Source organism: Drosophila nasuta, chromosome 3 (assembly GCF_023558535.2).
Source record: "Drosophila nasuta strain 15112-1781.00 chromosome 3, ASM2355853v1, whole genome shotgun sequence".
NCBI lineage: Eukaryota > Metazoa > Arthropoda > Insecta > Diptera > Drosophilidae > Drosophila > Drosophila nasuta.
The window spans coordinates 48,387,455-48,404,342 of NC_083457.1; the positions used below are offsets into that span (position 1 = coordinate 48,387,455).

General features: G+C 39.4%; 1 protein-coding gene across 1 annotated transcript in view; it reads left to right on the plus strand.

Moving 5' to 3' along the window:
* Positions 1-16,888, plus strand: part of LOC132791726 (box A-binding factor) — a 97,768-nt gene that overhangs the window by 36,908 nt on the left and 43,972 nt on the right. The window lies entirely within an intron of this gene.

Genomic DNA, 16,888 nt, shown 5'->3' on the forward strand with positions numbered 1-16,888 from the left:
GGGAAAAGTTAATATAATGTTTTGTAAATTTTTTGAAAAAGTTCTAAATTTAAACTAACATAACTTATAAGCCTTAAAATGTATCTTTAGGATGAAAATAGTCTTTAAAACTAGTGATAAAAATTTTTACGCTATTTAGAACCTCTAACACTAGAATTTTTATCACTTTTAAAAATTTGAAATATCGTAAAATGTTTCATTACTATTTGGGATGAATGAAATGTTTTAAATATCGTATTAGTATTGCTTTAATAGAACATAATAAAGCCAACATTTTAAGAGGATTTTATAATATTGTTTTAAATATAAACCCAAGCAATGGTAGTCAAAAAAGTTATGCACTATCTAAGAACTATATCAAATATCTTGAGTGTGAAGTTTAGCTTTATCTAAAAAATAATATCAAACATCTAGAGTACAAAGTTTAGCTTAATCTAAAAATTATATAAAATATTTGCTGTATAAATTTTAGCTTTTTTTAGAATTATACAAAATATCTTGAGTATAAAGTTTAGCTTTACCTGAAAATTATATAAAATATCTCAAGTATAAAGATTAGCTTTGTCTTAAAATTATGTAAAATATCTAAACTTCAGTTTAGTTTTATCTAAGGATTACATCGAATATCTTGAGACACTCAGAAAAAATTTAAAAGTAGTGTTTTCTACTGTCAATCAGTCAACTGACTTCATCAAAAAATTACCTAAAATATCTAATCTAATATCTAATATCTGCTTATGTAGAAGATTGTTGACACAGATAATAAAGTTCATCGAGTTAATACGCAAAAATTTCAATTATTTCAACTGTTTCAATATGTATCTAACGCATATTTGAAATATCTTGTGACATATAAGATAAACCAGGAAATTCAATGATTTGTTGAATGAAGCAGCAACCGACACCACAAAATCCAGATGTTTGTGCTGATCTGTGAAGTCATAAAAAAAAAATATGGGCTTTACTACTAGCCAAAGTGAGTGACATGCTTTATGATGAAGGAATTCTTCAAAGTTGCAAGTTGCTTGATTTTGTTTTTGCTTTTGCTTTTTGGCATTCAAATGACGATGAGACGAAATGGCATGGAATGAAATGAAATCGAAGTGAAGCGAAAAGCCAGAGAAAGAGAGAGAGAGAGAGGGCAAAAGAGAAGCAAGCAAGCAACCCCAGCTAATTTTTATTGGCGGCATCAATCAGTCTGGGACGTTGTCGTCATTGTTGTTGTTGTTGTTGTAGTTGTTGTGGATGTTGTTGTTGCTTTTGACTGTTCGTGTTGTTGTTGCTGTTGCTGTAGTTGTCGTTGATTGCAGCCCGAAACGACCCCAAAGTGCATGGCAAGCAGTCGCAGTCATTTTTAATGTCCGTAGCCGCCCATCAGTCGAGTCGTGCAGCGTGAAGAGGATAAAAAGAGAAACAGAGAGGGGAAGAGGGGGGGTCAGCAGATGCACAGACGACGACGACGACGACGACGGCGGCGGCGGCAATCATCAATTTCTCAGTGTCGCATTAGTTTTCATTAATTTGAGCGGCGAGAGCCAAATGAAGCGGCACAGATGGACGCAGCCAGACAATTGCAACAACCAGCAAAGAGAAGAAAAAGCATGAACTAAAGAAGAAGAAGAATAAGAGTCATAAGAAGAACATAAAGAAGAAGCAGAGTGGCGCAGACAGGCAAAAGTTGATGCGTTGCGGAGCATTATTGATGCATTCAGCAAGCGACAGCGACAGCCAGACAACTTTGACTGGACATAGAAGAAGCTGAAAACTGCAAAAGCTCATTGAGAGTTGCGAAATGTGTCGAGTGGGAATGAGTGAGAACGAGAGAGAGATGGGGAGAGCGGTGTCTGCTGCTGCTGCTGGTGTCTTGGGGCAAGCGGCAGCTGTGCTGTCAGTGCCAAGACAAACTCATAAATAAACCGCGTACGCTGTGGGCACCTTTTACAAGTTGTTGTTGTTGTTGCTCCGCCAAGCAAATGGACAGACAGTCAGACAGAGAGACGCTGCTTCAACCTTTCACATTTCCGCACAGCAATTCTCAGTCTACCTCCCCTCTTTACCCTCCGTTATCATCTACCTGTGACATTTGCACAGCATTATGACAGCACACCCAAAAAAGCGTTCCAAGGACAACAAAAAGTGTTTGTAATTCATTTTAAGTCGTGGACTTCTGACAGGACCTTCAGCTTGCGTCTTTGCCGTCATCATAATAATGTGGGCAACCCTTTCTACGTCCGTCTGCCAGACAGCACTCTCGCTCGCCCTCTCTCGCTCCCACTCCATGCCAAAGTCAGACCACTGACAAGTGTTCTTCTTCGCCCGAAAAAGTTATTCAATTCAAGCGCCTTTGCTCTTCATTTGCTGCTGCTTCTTCTTCTACTCTTACCATTGCTGCTGCTTCTTCTTCTACTATTGCTGTTGCTTCTGCTACTACGGCCTGCTTCTTTTACTACTGCTGCTGCTTCTTCTTCTACCACCTCATCCCACTACTTCTTCTTCTTTTTCTACTATTGCCATTTCTACTACACAAATTTTCGGCCTACAACAACTTATACAGCGAATCTAAAAGCTACGGCAACAACAGCAAACAACAACAAAAGGCGGCGAATATTTCGTAAATTTCATTTTACGACGAGGACGAAAATCATTGCCGGCTTCGCTGTCGCCGTCGTCGTCGTCGCTGCCGCCAGTCAACTGTCAGTTGTAGCAGCAGCGCAGCAGCTGCAGCGGGTGGCCGGGCGCAGGCGACTGCGACTGCGGCTGGACTTGTTCGTTTTTCAAGGTTAAGCAGCGCAGCGACGCACACAAACCAACACACACACTGCCATAGAGAGAGAGAGCGAGAGCGAACGAAACAAATGCCAAGTGCCAGACGATGAGCCAGACGGAGTGCGTCGGGCGCTCGGTGGGCAGACGAAGACATTTAGACGGACCGACCGACCGTTCATAGTGCTCGGATTCCAGAGATTCGCATTCGGGTTTGGTGTGACGAGCGGGGGGCAAAAGGGGAGCTGACGAGTGGGAGTGCATTTCAGCTTACGCTTCACTTAATTTTCGTGCTATAAATGTGCCTTGTGCTCTCACACTCTCTATCGCACTCTCACTCTGTCGCTGTCTCGGTCTGTCCCACTCCCGCTGTCTGTCGAAGTGTGCATTTGCTCGAGGGTGCAATATTTGGACTGGTTGAGGATGAATGACGCGCTAAAGTTTCGCAACGCCTTTTGGCTTTGTTTGTCGTCGTCGCCGTCGACATTGTTGTTGTTGCTGCTGTTGTTGTTGTCGTGTGTATTTCGAGTGCCCTTCGGCCCATTCGAGTTGTTTGCCCATGTTGCCGCTAGAGTGCGCTAGTGTGCGTGTTTGTTAGTTTACTGTTAGTGCAGTAAAAAGACAAGATTAGACTCAAGCACTAGTTAGAAATGATCCAGTAGCGGCTGAAGTTTGCTTTCAAATGCCCAACTCAAGCACGGAACTAGTTCAAATGGACTGCAGTGGTTCTAACAAGAGATTCTACAGTGGAACCATGTTGGTAAACTTTAGTCAGTGCAACAAATTAGAACTAGTTTTATGATCAACATTGCTGGGACTTAAAGAGTTATATTTAAACAATCTTTCTCAAAACGTTATATAATTAATTTACATTAATAAGTAGTAACTGAAGATTATACATAATATGTGTATAGAGTTAATAAGTAGTAACTGAAGATTATACATAATATGTGTATAGAGTTCCAAACTGATTTAAGAAATAGTGCAACAATACTAAATTTACAGGAAGTAAAATACTGTTTGCACTAAAAAGCTTATTTTTGGTGTGCTTTATCCCAGTGTGCCCAGCCTCAAGTACCAGCAACAATGCAAAATCGACAATAATAGACGCCGCCAACGTCGTCGCCGGTGCAGACATTTGATGGCGGTTGCAGAGAGAGTGAGAAAGATAGGGAGAAGTGGGAAAGGTGGCGGGGACGACGACGACGCCGTCGGCAGTCAAAGTCATAAACTTTATTTTCTGTTGCCTGCACAAAGGAGCATGCTGAGTGGAGCATAGGGAGCGAGCGAGAGAACGAGAGAGAGATTGAGACTTCTCACACTCGTTTGTCTGATGCACATGCGACTGTCCCCATCCCTTTTCGCCCTTTTCACGTGTCTTCGACCCTCGAGTGGGCGAATGTTTCATGCGTTTTGTCGAGACACAATCACAAACAGTTGCGCCTGCATTTTGAGAGGGAGCAGAGAGTGTGTAGGGTATTTAGGGGTGGGTGGGCAAAGAGTTTTGAAGTTTTGTCTGGCTGTGTGCAGGTTATGTCTGCATTTTGCCTTTGTATTTTTTTCTCTCTCATTTCTTTTTTTCTGTATTATTGCATAATCAACACGGCATTGATTGTGTGCAAAGGAGACTGTGAATAAGTGAGCGAGTGTCTGTGCCTGAGTGTGTGTTTATGTGTGTTTGTGTGTGTGTATGAGTCTATGTGCTAACTGGCAACCAATCAGCAGCAGTCGATGCTTTATTGACAACCCTTTAATGAACCACTCTGACTTCAACAGGTTGTGTTGCCTTTAGTCTGCCCTTCCACTTGATGTTCGAAATTCATATTCAAAATTCCACGCGTCAAACTTATTCAATAATTCATAACTCAATTTGCCTGACCTTGGCCAGCAAAACCCTTTTTTTTTTGCTACGTTGGCAGTTCGGACAGCTGCCCACTTCATTGGTCACACTGTTTTGCGAGGGTTGTTAATATCTTGATTAATTTGTTGCCGCAGACAGTTTTTGGCTGTGCCAAAAAAAAAACAAAGTAGAAAATCAAACAGCCAAAGAAGCAAAAGTCCAGACAACTGACATGGACAACCAGACAGTCAGACAGACAGATAGATGGATAGACAGTCACCCACACGCATTTTCCAAATCAAATTTTCAAAGTCAAAATGGTCAAAATAAACAACAACGAAGAAAGGAGTGAGGCAGACAGACAACATGGAATGCGTTGTCGAAATTTTACACAATCCCTTTCAGAGCGTAGAGGATCCCTAAAGTGTAGACGGCAGGCGACTTTTTGGGGTTCATAAATCATGCAACTCAGGTTCCACAATTAATCCCTTTGTAATCCATATAAATTGATGAAGCTTTGAACTAGAAAATTATAATTAGTTTAAGTTTAGTTTTTATTAATTGAGAATATTAATTGAAATTTATAACAAATTGCCAAAAAAAACAACTATATAAATTAATTATAATTATATTATGGTGTTAATATATTAATTCCTAATATTAATTAAAATACATAACAAATTGACGCAAAAAAAGTACATAAATTTAAAAAGCTTTAAACTAGAAAAATATAAATAGCTTATGAATGTTTGCAAAATTAAAGAATGTAGAAAACAAAAAAATAACAATACAAAATAAAAATTAGAAGAATACAAGAATTAAGATATAATACATATAAAATTTTATTGCAAACTTCAAAAAATATAATTACAATGAGAACACATTATAAAAATAAAATAAAAAGTATTTTAGAATATGTTTCATCTTATTCTTATTATACCCGCTACCCATAGGGTAGAAGGGTATTATAACTTTGTGCCGGCAGGAAATATATGTAACAGGTAGAAGGAGGCATCTCCGACCCTATAAAGTATATATATTCTTGATCAGCGTCAACAGCCGAGACGATATACCCATGTCCGTCTGTCCGTCTGTCCGTCTGTGTGTCTGTCCGTCCGTCCGTATGAACACCTAGATCTCAGAGACTATAAGAGATAGAGCTATAATTTTTTTTCGACAACATTTGTTATGTTTGCACGCAGATCAAGTTTGTTTCAAATTTTTGCCACGCCCACTTCCGCCCCCGCAAAACAAAAAAATCGAATAACAAGCGTAATTTTAAAGCTAGAGTATATAGAGAGAATTTTGGTATATATAATAACTACTATAGTAGTTATGATTTCTGAAAATTTGGTTGCGATCAGATAAAAATTGTCGAAGTTATAAAAGAAATACTTTTGTATGGGCAAAAACGCCTACTTACTGGGGGTCTTAGTTACTTTGTCTGACAATCTGGTATATTGTGGCGTCTATGGTATATTTTGAATGCGGTACTATGTCGATATACCAAATATACCATTTGGTATATTTTTAGTATTTTTGCAGTATATTCGGTATATTTTGAGAAAATACCGCAAATTATATTTATTTTATTCAAAATGGGTAGCGGGTATCTCACAGTCGAGTACACTCGACTGTAGCTTTCTTACTTGTTATTCTTACTAGCGAATGAATATGTTTCATATTCGCAAAAAAAAACAATTTTTCTACAAAAACTACTGAGTTTACTAAAGAACAAGTTAGGGAGCATAATATACGAATTTTTAAAAGAAAAGCCTTAGGAACTAACGGTTAATAATTGATCAAGTTAAAGAATAAATAATTTACAAAAGTGGCAATATTGTTTATAAGTGTGTTCTTAGAATCTTTAATTCTATTTATGAAGATAGATTAATAAGAAGTTTAACACAATTAAAATAGACAGCCCAACATAAAATATAGTGTATCTACAAGTCGTTCATGCTCTTCCCTTACCTTCACACTTGATGATGTTGCTGTTGACCAAAAAGTTAGCCAATGAAATTTTGTGTGCCTTTTGCCTTTTACGCCGTGAACGTGGCCAGGACGAAGCTTCAAGCCTGGCAAGTGGCAAAGTGCATAAATAAAAGGCATCGCTGAAGTGGCAGCAAACTACGAGTGGGCGGCAGGCAGAGTAAACTTAATGGGGATGAGCAATGGCTAGTTAGCGAGTTAGATTCTCTTTTTTCGTTTTTTTTGGTGGCTGTCACATAAAGCTGCCTACTTTTTGGCGCCTCAATGAAACTAACTGAAAGAAAAGAGGAGAAAAAGTGTGTGTCCTAGAAGTGTCGCACTCAGCTACTTGTCTGGCAACTTCTGGCCATGAGTTGGCACTAAACTTTGCCTCGCCTTTCCACACGTCAACTTTGGCAGCAACTTTTGGACAGCAGAAAAAAAGTAATGTGCAGGAATTGCTATTGAGCTGCTCTTTAAGCTTGCAAGCAGCAAAGATACTTAATTATGTGCCTAGAGGGAGGCAGCAAGCAGCACATAAATAGAAAGAGACAGAGGGTGACAGGAGAGGGAGTAGGTGGGGGAGGTGTGGGAGAGCTAGGGACGCCACAGTCTGATGCTGCAGTTGGTCAGAGTCAACAACAGGACGAACAGAGGGCAAAAAAAAAAGAAGTGCGCTGGCGTTTTCGCTTTAGCTGTCATTGCAAATGCGAAATGAAAGCAAAAAAAAGCATGCTAAAAGTAAAGGCGACTAAGCAATGCTCTATGAAATATGATAGAATTGTTTTAACCAATACAAAATAAGGAAACTAATAATAATAATGCAAATGAGAACAACTATAACACTTTAACCAATAAAAAATAAGGAAACTTCAAAATTATAATAAGAACCTAACCTAACCTAACCTATGAAAACTATAACACTTTGTTTAAATACTAAAAAAAATATAAATATATAAAGATATTTCACAATTGAAAGTGTTTCATATTTAAAAATAAAAAAAAACACGAATTTTTCTACTTAAACTGATTAATTGACTGAAAAACACCATATATAATATGAATTATTAGAAGAAACTCCTTATGTAAACTAATGGAAGGCCATTTTTCTAAATTTCTTTAAAAATTTAACAAGAAACTATGATAAATATAAATAGATAATATACAATCTGAAATAGAAAAGCATACGATATTCTGATAAATTGTTTTAAAATAAATAAATGAAATTAAATGGTAAAATACAGGAATTTCTATGTGCATATTGATTGATTGATTTCATATTGATAATTTATGTTATACTGCTTACTGAATACATTTTTTTAATCAATTCAATAGTAATGTACCAAGTCCAATTAGTTTAAGCATTCTAAGCTACAATTTAATTAGAAAGCTAAAAGGTCTATTCGTTTTAAACGATGTTTGATTATAGCTGAAGAAATTATAGCCCTTAACATTTGTAATTGAAGAATCCTAAACTTATATGAATATAAAATGATCTTTTATAAAAATTTACAAACACAAGTCAGCTTACCTAACAGCTAGTTAGAAAACTCAGCCTTATTGCACTATCAAATGCAGTAAACTAAACTTTTATGGTTCAGTCAGTGAATAAATCAACCAATTAGTCAGGATAATACTAATAATAATATAGATTAAAGAGTTCTAACCTAAACTCTCGACATTTCAAATAAGCTACAAAGTGAGCTAGGAAATCATAATCCTCTAATAGAAAGTGTATAGCAATCGTTTGGATAAAGAGGCCGAGCCCAGACAGTACAACTGACAGGCCCCAGATCTCTGGCTCTGAATCTGAATCCGCATCTGAATCTGAGACTGCGACTGAGGCTGAGTCTGGAGACTTTACCTGCAGCCGGCAGAGTCTGCAGTCTCCCCTCTCTATCCCCTCTCTTATAGGCTGCCCCGTCAGACGGTGAAACCACGAGACTGCAACATGCAGACGCAGACAGCAGACAGCAGAGAAGAGACAACAGCAGAAGGCAGAAGGCAGTCCAAATCAAAACGGCGGCCAACAATCGAACGACGCGACGTCGTCGACGGCATTCAACTCGAATTAAATTGAATGAAATGTTGCAAAATCCCTGAATGTGATGCAGTCACAGTCCGACTCTGAGTTCGAGTTCGAGTTGGAGTCACAGATGCAGACAGAGAAACAGAGAGAAAGAGAGAGAGAGAGAGAGAGGCGCGTTGGTCAAGCTGGGCGATGTCTGCGGACTGTGAATGTGATTACATTAAAATTTATGTGCATTTGTAAACTGGAGTTGCAACAGAGGCGCGGGGCGAGTGGGTGTAACGAAGGTAGATAGGGACGTGCAACATGTGGAGCAATACACAAGAGAGAGAGAGAGCGATATAGAGCGAGAGAGAGAGAGAGACCCCGCAGACATGTTGCCAATGCCAATGCAATTTCAGCGACAGCCAACTAAAGTTATGGACAGGATGTTGCATCTGTCTCGAGCACCAAAGATGTTTGTCTCAGGACAGGAAGAGAGGATAGAGGAGGCAACGTGGTAGGGAGAGAAAAAACCCCTCAACAGAAGAATCTCTCAATATCCTGTCGCTATAAATCTTGCATTTTGTCTCACACAATGGCTTATCAAGCGACCGGCAATCGCAAAATGCTAATTATAAACAAGCAGCGCAGTAGCCGACGATCGATCGGATCCCAGACTGAATCCCTCCCCTCCCCTCCCCACACTCATTCTCTGGCTACTGGGCATGCGCGACGTCTCTCTCTCTTTTTCTCGCCACATCCATATTTAGATGAGAAGTCATTACAAGGACTCCTCTGTGGCAACAAAAAAAAAGTAAAGGAAAACTGGTTATGTTGTGTGTGTTGCAAGTAGTATTTCATAATTCCCTCCCCAACCTTTTTTTCCCCTGCCACGTCTACAACTCTTCTTGGTTCTCGATCCCCTTTGCTGTTTTACTTAATGATCGCCAATTAGAATAAGTGCAGCTCTAGACGTTGTCTGCCTTTCTGTGCTTGGCCATGGCTAATAACTACCTTTTGGCATTTATTAAACATAATGATTGCATATCAGAAATATGATTAAAGAGGCTGCACTATCAATTGCAATTGAATGCAATTACAAGCAAATGCTTTACTGCTGATCGATATGATCAGTTATCGATAACTGCTCAAAAATATCTCAAGACACTAAGTGCCTCTGATTGCAGTTTATGAAATGTGATTACACAGAATGCTCGTTTAATTATGATTATTTAACTTCATATTTATAATTGAGCACAGAATTTAATACTAGATTTAGTATGATCAAGCAAAAATATAATAAATAACAACAAAAATAACAGTAAATTTAACTAAAGCCCAGTACCAACCTTCATTTACAGTAAATATTTTAAATAACTCTAGTTGTAGAATTTAAGATTTAAATTTCGATAACATTTTTCCATTGAGTATTCATTAGATACGCTAATTGCAACACCACATATATAATACATATTATATATATTATATTTTTATTATACATAATATGTATATAAATAGCCATTGAATGAATGCATACGTCGACCATTTATCGATAACCACTGATCGTGACTTTTTAGTTGCCTATCGAAATTACACTTGCAGTAATTACTCACACTATTGCCATTTCACTCTACCTCAGCTGCTTGTCAGCCTCCATCTTGCAAAAGCTCTCACTCCCTCTTTTGCCATTCCCTTCCGCTGTCATTTCGTCATTTCAATTTACAATTGGATTTTTAACTAAATACTAAAATACTCTTTAATGCACCTTGAAACGGAGGAACCCACAAAAAAGCAAAAAAGCAAAACAACAAAAAACAGACGACGAAATGAAACGAAACGTTGTGTTTCACATCCCTTTTTCTTCTTCATTTTCATCTGTTTTGTTTTGCATGTCTGGCTGTGCTGCCGCCACCGCTGCCTCTGCTGCTGTTCGCTGCCACAGCCATAGGTCCCTAGGCGTCTGACGTCAAAATGCAGCCAACATACAAGCAAGCAAACACACACACACACACACACACCGAGTCGATAGTCGTGAGAGGCGGCGGATGGCGCGCAGTCGACGTCAAAGTCGCATTTGCCTTTACAATTTTTGCGGCGCGTTCAATACAAAAAAAAAAAAAAAACACGAAAAAAAGCCAACTTCAAACATACGAAAAAAACGTTAAAACACAGCAGCAACAACAACAAGAACTCAAATTGTACGCAGACAACAAGGAAAATGCAGACAGCAACAACAAAATCAACGGCGACGACGCTGACGACGACGACGTCGACAAACACCAGACAGCAGCCACAGACGGGCACAGCGACAGAGGCAGAGTCGCCGCAACAGCTACACAAACAACCACCGACGCAGACCAGCAACAACAACAACAACAGCAACCAAGGAATACTTTTCAAGGTCACGCATAGAATTTCGGTATTTTGTTTCATTGCGTCTGCTGCACACACTCATACAGACACAAGCACACACACATACACTGGCAAACGCAGTCAGTCAGTCTGGCAGCCAGAAGGAGAACGCAACACAACTAACGACTGTGGCTATCCCTTTTTGCGGCAGAGAGCTTTTTTTTTTGGTTTTATTTGCCTGCATTTGAGCTGCATCGATAAGAGAGAAAGAGAGTAAGCGAGCGCGGTAGAGAGAACGTGCGTGCCAGTTTGTATGTGTTTTGTGTGCTTGTGTGTGTTTAAGCATTTGAATCATTTTGACGCGTCAGTGTCTCTGTTTGCGTACGAGTGTGTGAGTGTGTCTGTGTCTGTGCCTGACATTGAGCCACTTTGCCTGTCGCCTGTCTGAGCCGGAGACGCTGTAATGACGGGGGTTGCGACGGGACGGCAGTATGGGGGAGTCTGGGGATCTCATCAAATTGCCTTAATAGCGCATTTTTGTTGATTTTTTGGCACTCTTTGGCTGCTGCTTTTTGTAGTTGTCCTTGAAGTCGCTCATGTTTCGCTTTCGGGTCTTCGTTCTCCTTCCTTCGTCTCCTCCTTCTATCTTACATTGTTGCTTGCATTAGGTTGTCGCTGCTGTTGTTGTTGTTGTTGGTAGGGACCGACTGACTTTAAGGACTTGTCTTTATTTCTTTTAATGAGACACTTGTGTATCCTTTAGGCCAGGTATAAGAGTCCTTGCCCTAAGCTTCGACTCTGTCGCTTTCCCTTTCTCTTCTCGACTGTCGCCTGTCGCTTGCCATCGTCATTGTCATTGTCATTGTGTCCTGTCGTCCTTTTTTTCGGCAGCTTATTTAATAGGATAATAAGTAAATAGGCTTATGTGAGGTACCTAGCCAAAAAGCTCAGTCCTAGTCCTTTAGACGTTGACGAGACAATAACAACAGCAGAACCACAGAGAGCTTTTCTCGTCAACTGAAGGCGGCTTTCCCAGAAACTTTTCACTTTCGTTAAGTAGTGTGCTTGTGCATCGATCCTTATGAAATATTCAGGATCTGTAAATGGTACATCAAAGTTACGTGTAGAGCAAACCTCATCTGCTTATGCGTTAGCAATCTATTATTTACACATAATGTAATGCAATACTTTATTGATACAAACGATGATATCCTTAAGAAATACATAAAGAAATTATAAACGATACATTAAGGCATGTTCCTTGAATTACTTAAAACAACAAATAAATTTAAAAAATATTCCATTATACGCATATTAATAAAAAGAAAGCAAATCCCTCTTTGTATAAGGGTTGTTTTAAATGTAATTATTAAATAATTTATAAGCCTGTTTATATTATTATATAAATTTGTAATGATGTTAGTAGAGAAATCGCAATCAAAATTTTTAGATTTATAGTTTATTATTTATTATGATTATTTCTTTTCAATAATATATATTAATATAGCTGACTATTTGAAATTTTAGCAAAGTTTATAAATTTAAAAACTTAAATTCTTAAAAAAGAGATTTCACTTTTAACACAATCTTTTTGAATTTACCAACGACTCAAAGCTTATTCTGCAGACATTTTTGAATTATATTTATCATCATTTACTTTAAACACATTCTCTTTCAATATACGATCTATTCAAAGCTTATTCTTGAAACACTTTTAGACCAGATAAATATGAATTCCACTTTGTCTACGACACTTTATCCTCAACGTGGTCTCTCTCAAAGTGTTTGCTCTGCCTAATTCTAACCTGGTCACACTGTTTGGTGTTTTGGGCAACCTTTGGCCAATTGTTGAGTGCATTTTTGTTGCTTGTTCTCCCCTTCGCTGAGATTTTCTTGTCAAAAGTTGATAGGCTGTGTGCAGATGTTGAATGTTGTATGTTGAATGTGGCGGGGATCAAGACGCCAAAAAGTGCGCGCAACATGTTGAGGTAAGCTGGCCAGTTGCCAGCTGGCAGCTGCAATTCGAGGCAAGCTTCAGCTCCACATTGCAAGTCTTGTCACTTTAGTGCTGCACGCTGCAAGTGGCAAGTTTATTGCCGAGGCAAAGGCAAAGGATGCGTCTGAAGAGGCTCGAGTTGATTGATGTGGTCATGGTGCAGTCTGTAGTCCGTAGTCCGTTTGGCCATATGCTCCACATGTTGCAGTTGCAGCAAACAGCAATTGCTTGATTAAATCACTTTTCAGCCACACTGACAGTTAATCAAGGCGCAAAAGGAACGCAGCTTTCAAGGTGCTTCGTTTTTTTCGTATTCTCTGCTTTTTTTTCGGGGTGTAGACGCAATCGTGACTTGGACTCGAAACTGAGGCTGCAAAAGCGTAGAGAGAGGGAGAGGGAGGGAGGTTGCAGTAGTTGCATGCCACTCGTCGGTTGCCCGGGACAACCGACAACCAAAGCGACGCGTCGCAGTCGCAGTCGTTGCAACTTCCGCCTGCTCCAATTGTTTGCACACACAAAGAAGAGTCGCGTCGCGTCGTCGCATCGCATCGCAACGCAACTCGGTGCAGCATTTTGTTGCACGTATGTGTATGTGTATGTGTGTGTGTGTGCTATAATCCAAACAAACATATTGTTTTGTCTGCCACGGTCTGGCCTCCCGTCTGTTCCCTTGCTCCTGCTGTTGATGCAGTCGATTGCCGCACCCGTTGCACGTTTCTGTCTGTGTGCGTCAATTGTTGGCGTCGCTGTTGCTGCTGCTCTTGGCTGCAACAAAGCAGCGTCTGAAGTGCAGCAGCCACAGCAGCAACAGCAGCAGGGCAAAAACTGGATAGCAGCACAACGAAACAACAGCAGCAGCAGGGGAGGCACGAGACGGGACAACGGCGAGACGAAACGAAACGAGACGAGACTCAGCATGCATTTTTCCCCCTTTTCCACTCTCCACTCTCCTCTTGATTTTTATTTTTTTGTAGTCTGCAGTGCTTGGCTTTGGCATTTTTTTGGGTTACAGACTCTCGACGTGCCCTGCGGCAGACGAAGCTGATTGGCTGACCGACCTAAAGGATATCGCTTTATTGCATTTGAGTGCTGCAGCAGTTAGCTTTTAGTTCGCATTTATGTCAATTTACTGCGAGCTGCACTTGAGTGTCATAGCACTCAGCTTCAGGGTTCCTGAACGTTCAATCAAGGTAAATTGTTTATTTCTGTGTTGTTGAAGTTAGTTATATACTACCTTAGTCTATTAAAATGTGGTTTTATGCTTCGGCAATTAGCATTATTTTATTTTAGATTTCATTGCAAATGCTTCGGCTATTAGCATTATTTTACTTTAAAAGACTAATAAAAACATATTCGTTCTCATATTTAGCTCAGCTTACAGCCTTTGAGTGTCATAGCACTTAGCTTTACGTTTCCCTCAACCTCTGTCAATATAAATCGTATTTTTCAGTGCTGCAGCAGTTAGCTTTATTTTTGCATTATCAGTCTAATACAGTGACTTTAATTTGTAATCCATTTTAGTGACGTATAAGTCACAATTATGTTATGTTCCGCTTAAAATATCAGCCAGCTTTATGCTGCCTAACATTTTTGATTCTTTTGATTGAATTATCAGTTAGCATTTTTGGTAATCTTTCAGACTAATTTTATGTTTTGCAAAAGTTAACAGTTAATTTTACTCTACACCCTTATAAAAATCAGTTTGCTTGGATCTCCATTCAGTTATCGTATTTGTTAATTTTTGTATTTCATTTGAAATACACTTACTGCAAGTTTCTTTAGTCCCATAGCACTTAGCTGCCATTTTTCCCTTTAAGTGTCACAGCACACAGCTCGATGCAGCTTAAAAAACATCCAAACTTATTGAAATAGTTCAGCAGTTAGCATTATTTTAATTTAATAGTAATGTAATGACATTTGATTATAGTGATAATCTGTTTGATTCTAACATGTATTTCAGTTTACAGTCTTTGAGTGTCATAACACTAAGCTTTAGCTTACTTTGTCGAAATATAAAATTTTAGATGACTTTCAATACATTCACAAAAGCCTCAAAAGGTTGCTTTGTTTTGTCGCGGTCATATAATAAAATCAGTTTGCATTGTAGTTCATTTAATAGTCTGATATAATTAATTTATATTCCACATGTTTATCAATTTACATCCTTTGATTTTGATAGCACTTAGCTTTAGCCTAATTTGTCTTAATATACAACCTTAGCTGGCTTTCAATACATTTTTCAAAAAGTTCAACAGTTTGCTTTATTTTGCCTTAGTCGCATAATAATAATTAGTTTGTAGTTTATTTAATATTCCACATTGTTTTCCACTTGCAGTATCAGTTTACTCAGTTCTGCAATTCAGTCTCATATCACTGAACTGCATTTGAGTGTCGTAACAGCTAGCTTAATGCGGTCATAGCAGTTAGCTTTATGCTGACCAGCTAAGCTTTCCCTGGAGTGCATTTAGCAGTCAGTCGATAACGTGGCACAGTCTCTACCCTTTCTAACATGCACGCTATTTCTCTCTCTCTCTCTCGCTCACTCTTTGACTTTCTCTCTCTCTCTCTTTCTATTGCAGCCAGTGTGCTGCCCTTATTGTGCCCTGCTCTCGCTCTCCTTGTCGCTTATTGCTCTCCCTTCTTCATTAAACCTTGCAACAAAAGCACTTTTGTGTCAGTCAGCAATTCGTCTACGTCTGCGTTTTCCATCCCCCCCTCCCCATGCCCACAAACCAGCATTTGCAGCTCCATTTTGAAGTTGTCTGCGTCTCAGACACCAGCAACAACAACGACATCGACAACGTTGCCCATGCGGCCTTTTAGTTTAAGTTGTAGTCAACGTCGTCTGTCTGGGCCTCTGCTCTTTGCCTGGTTTGGTTCACTTTGGTTTGAGCCTGATTCTCTGCTGTTAAGTAGGTTGGTTGGCCTGCCTCTGACTGTGGCTCCCTTTGCATCGTTTGGCTGACTGCCTAGTCAGGAAGCCTGGCTCCCTTTTCTCCCCTCTCTCTCTCTCTCTCTCTGCTAACCCATTTGCAAGTCGCGTCTATGTCTGCGCCTGCTTTGTTATTCATATTATCCGGCAAATATTTGTCGTTGTCATACGAAAAATGTCTACAGAGAAAAAAAAGGGTTGATTCGTCACCCTTAACCCTCCTCCTCCCCAAGTTGCACACAGCCTCCTCGACTACTAATGGCCGCAATTGTGGCTAGCAACGTCTGCTTTTGCCCCGACCCATATTGCAGGGAATTTCACTGTTCACTGTTCTCTGCACTGATTTCAACTCCCTTTCATAGCTCCGTTGTTTCCCTTCAATCCAAGAGCACACTTGCAGTCGCCGTCTGATAATATCTTAATAGATTCTTTTGCTTCAGCTTCATTTGAATTTGAATTCATAAGGTTTCTGTCCAGCTTGTCAGTCACTCATTCATTCCATCAAGCAGCAAGTCAACACATCAATGCAGACCTTTTGGCCTGCTTGCTTGCTGCAGCTTCTCTTCTCAGGGGTTCAACTTCTTATTCTTCTTCTGTTTCTTAGTTGGGTCTCAGTCTCAGTCTCAGTCTGGAACTGGCTCAGTGCAATTTGTATAATGAGCACGCTGTCTATTATGGTTTAGCACAAGTCTTTGACTTTCAGCACCTTATTGTGTGTCCCTCTCTGTCTGTCCTCTCTCTCTCACTCTTTGGGTAACCCTTTTGCTGCCGTTGCCTTGACTTCTTATTCATTTGTCACCATTAAATGAATAGAGTTTCTTTTGCGCTCTCAACTATAATGACATTTGCTTAAAGTGACCTTGCAACTTTCTAATTAAGCTGAGGAAAAACCACTGCAAATATAATTTGCACCTCGGGAAAACAGATTTTAAAATTCATCTTAGGTTTAATGACTTTTATGCAGTTGTAAAACTCATTAAAACTTGTAGGAAGTAAGTAATCTATATAATACTGTCGAAGAAA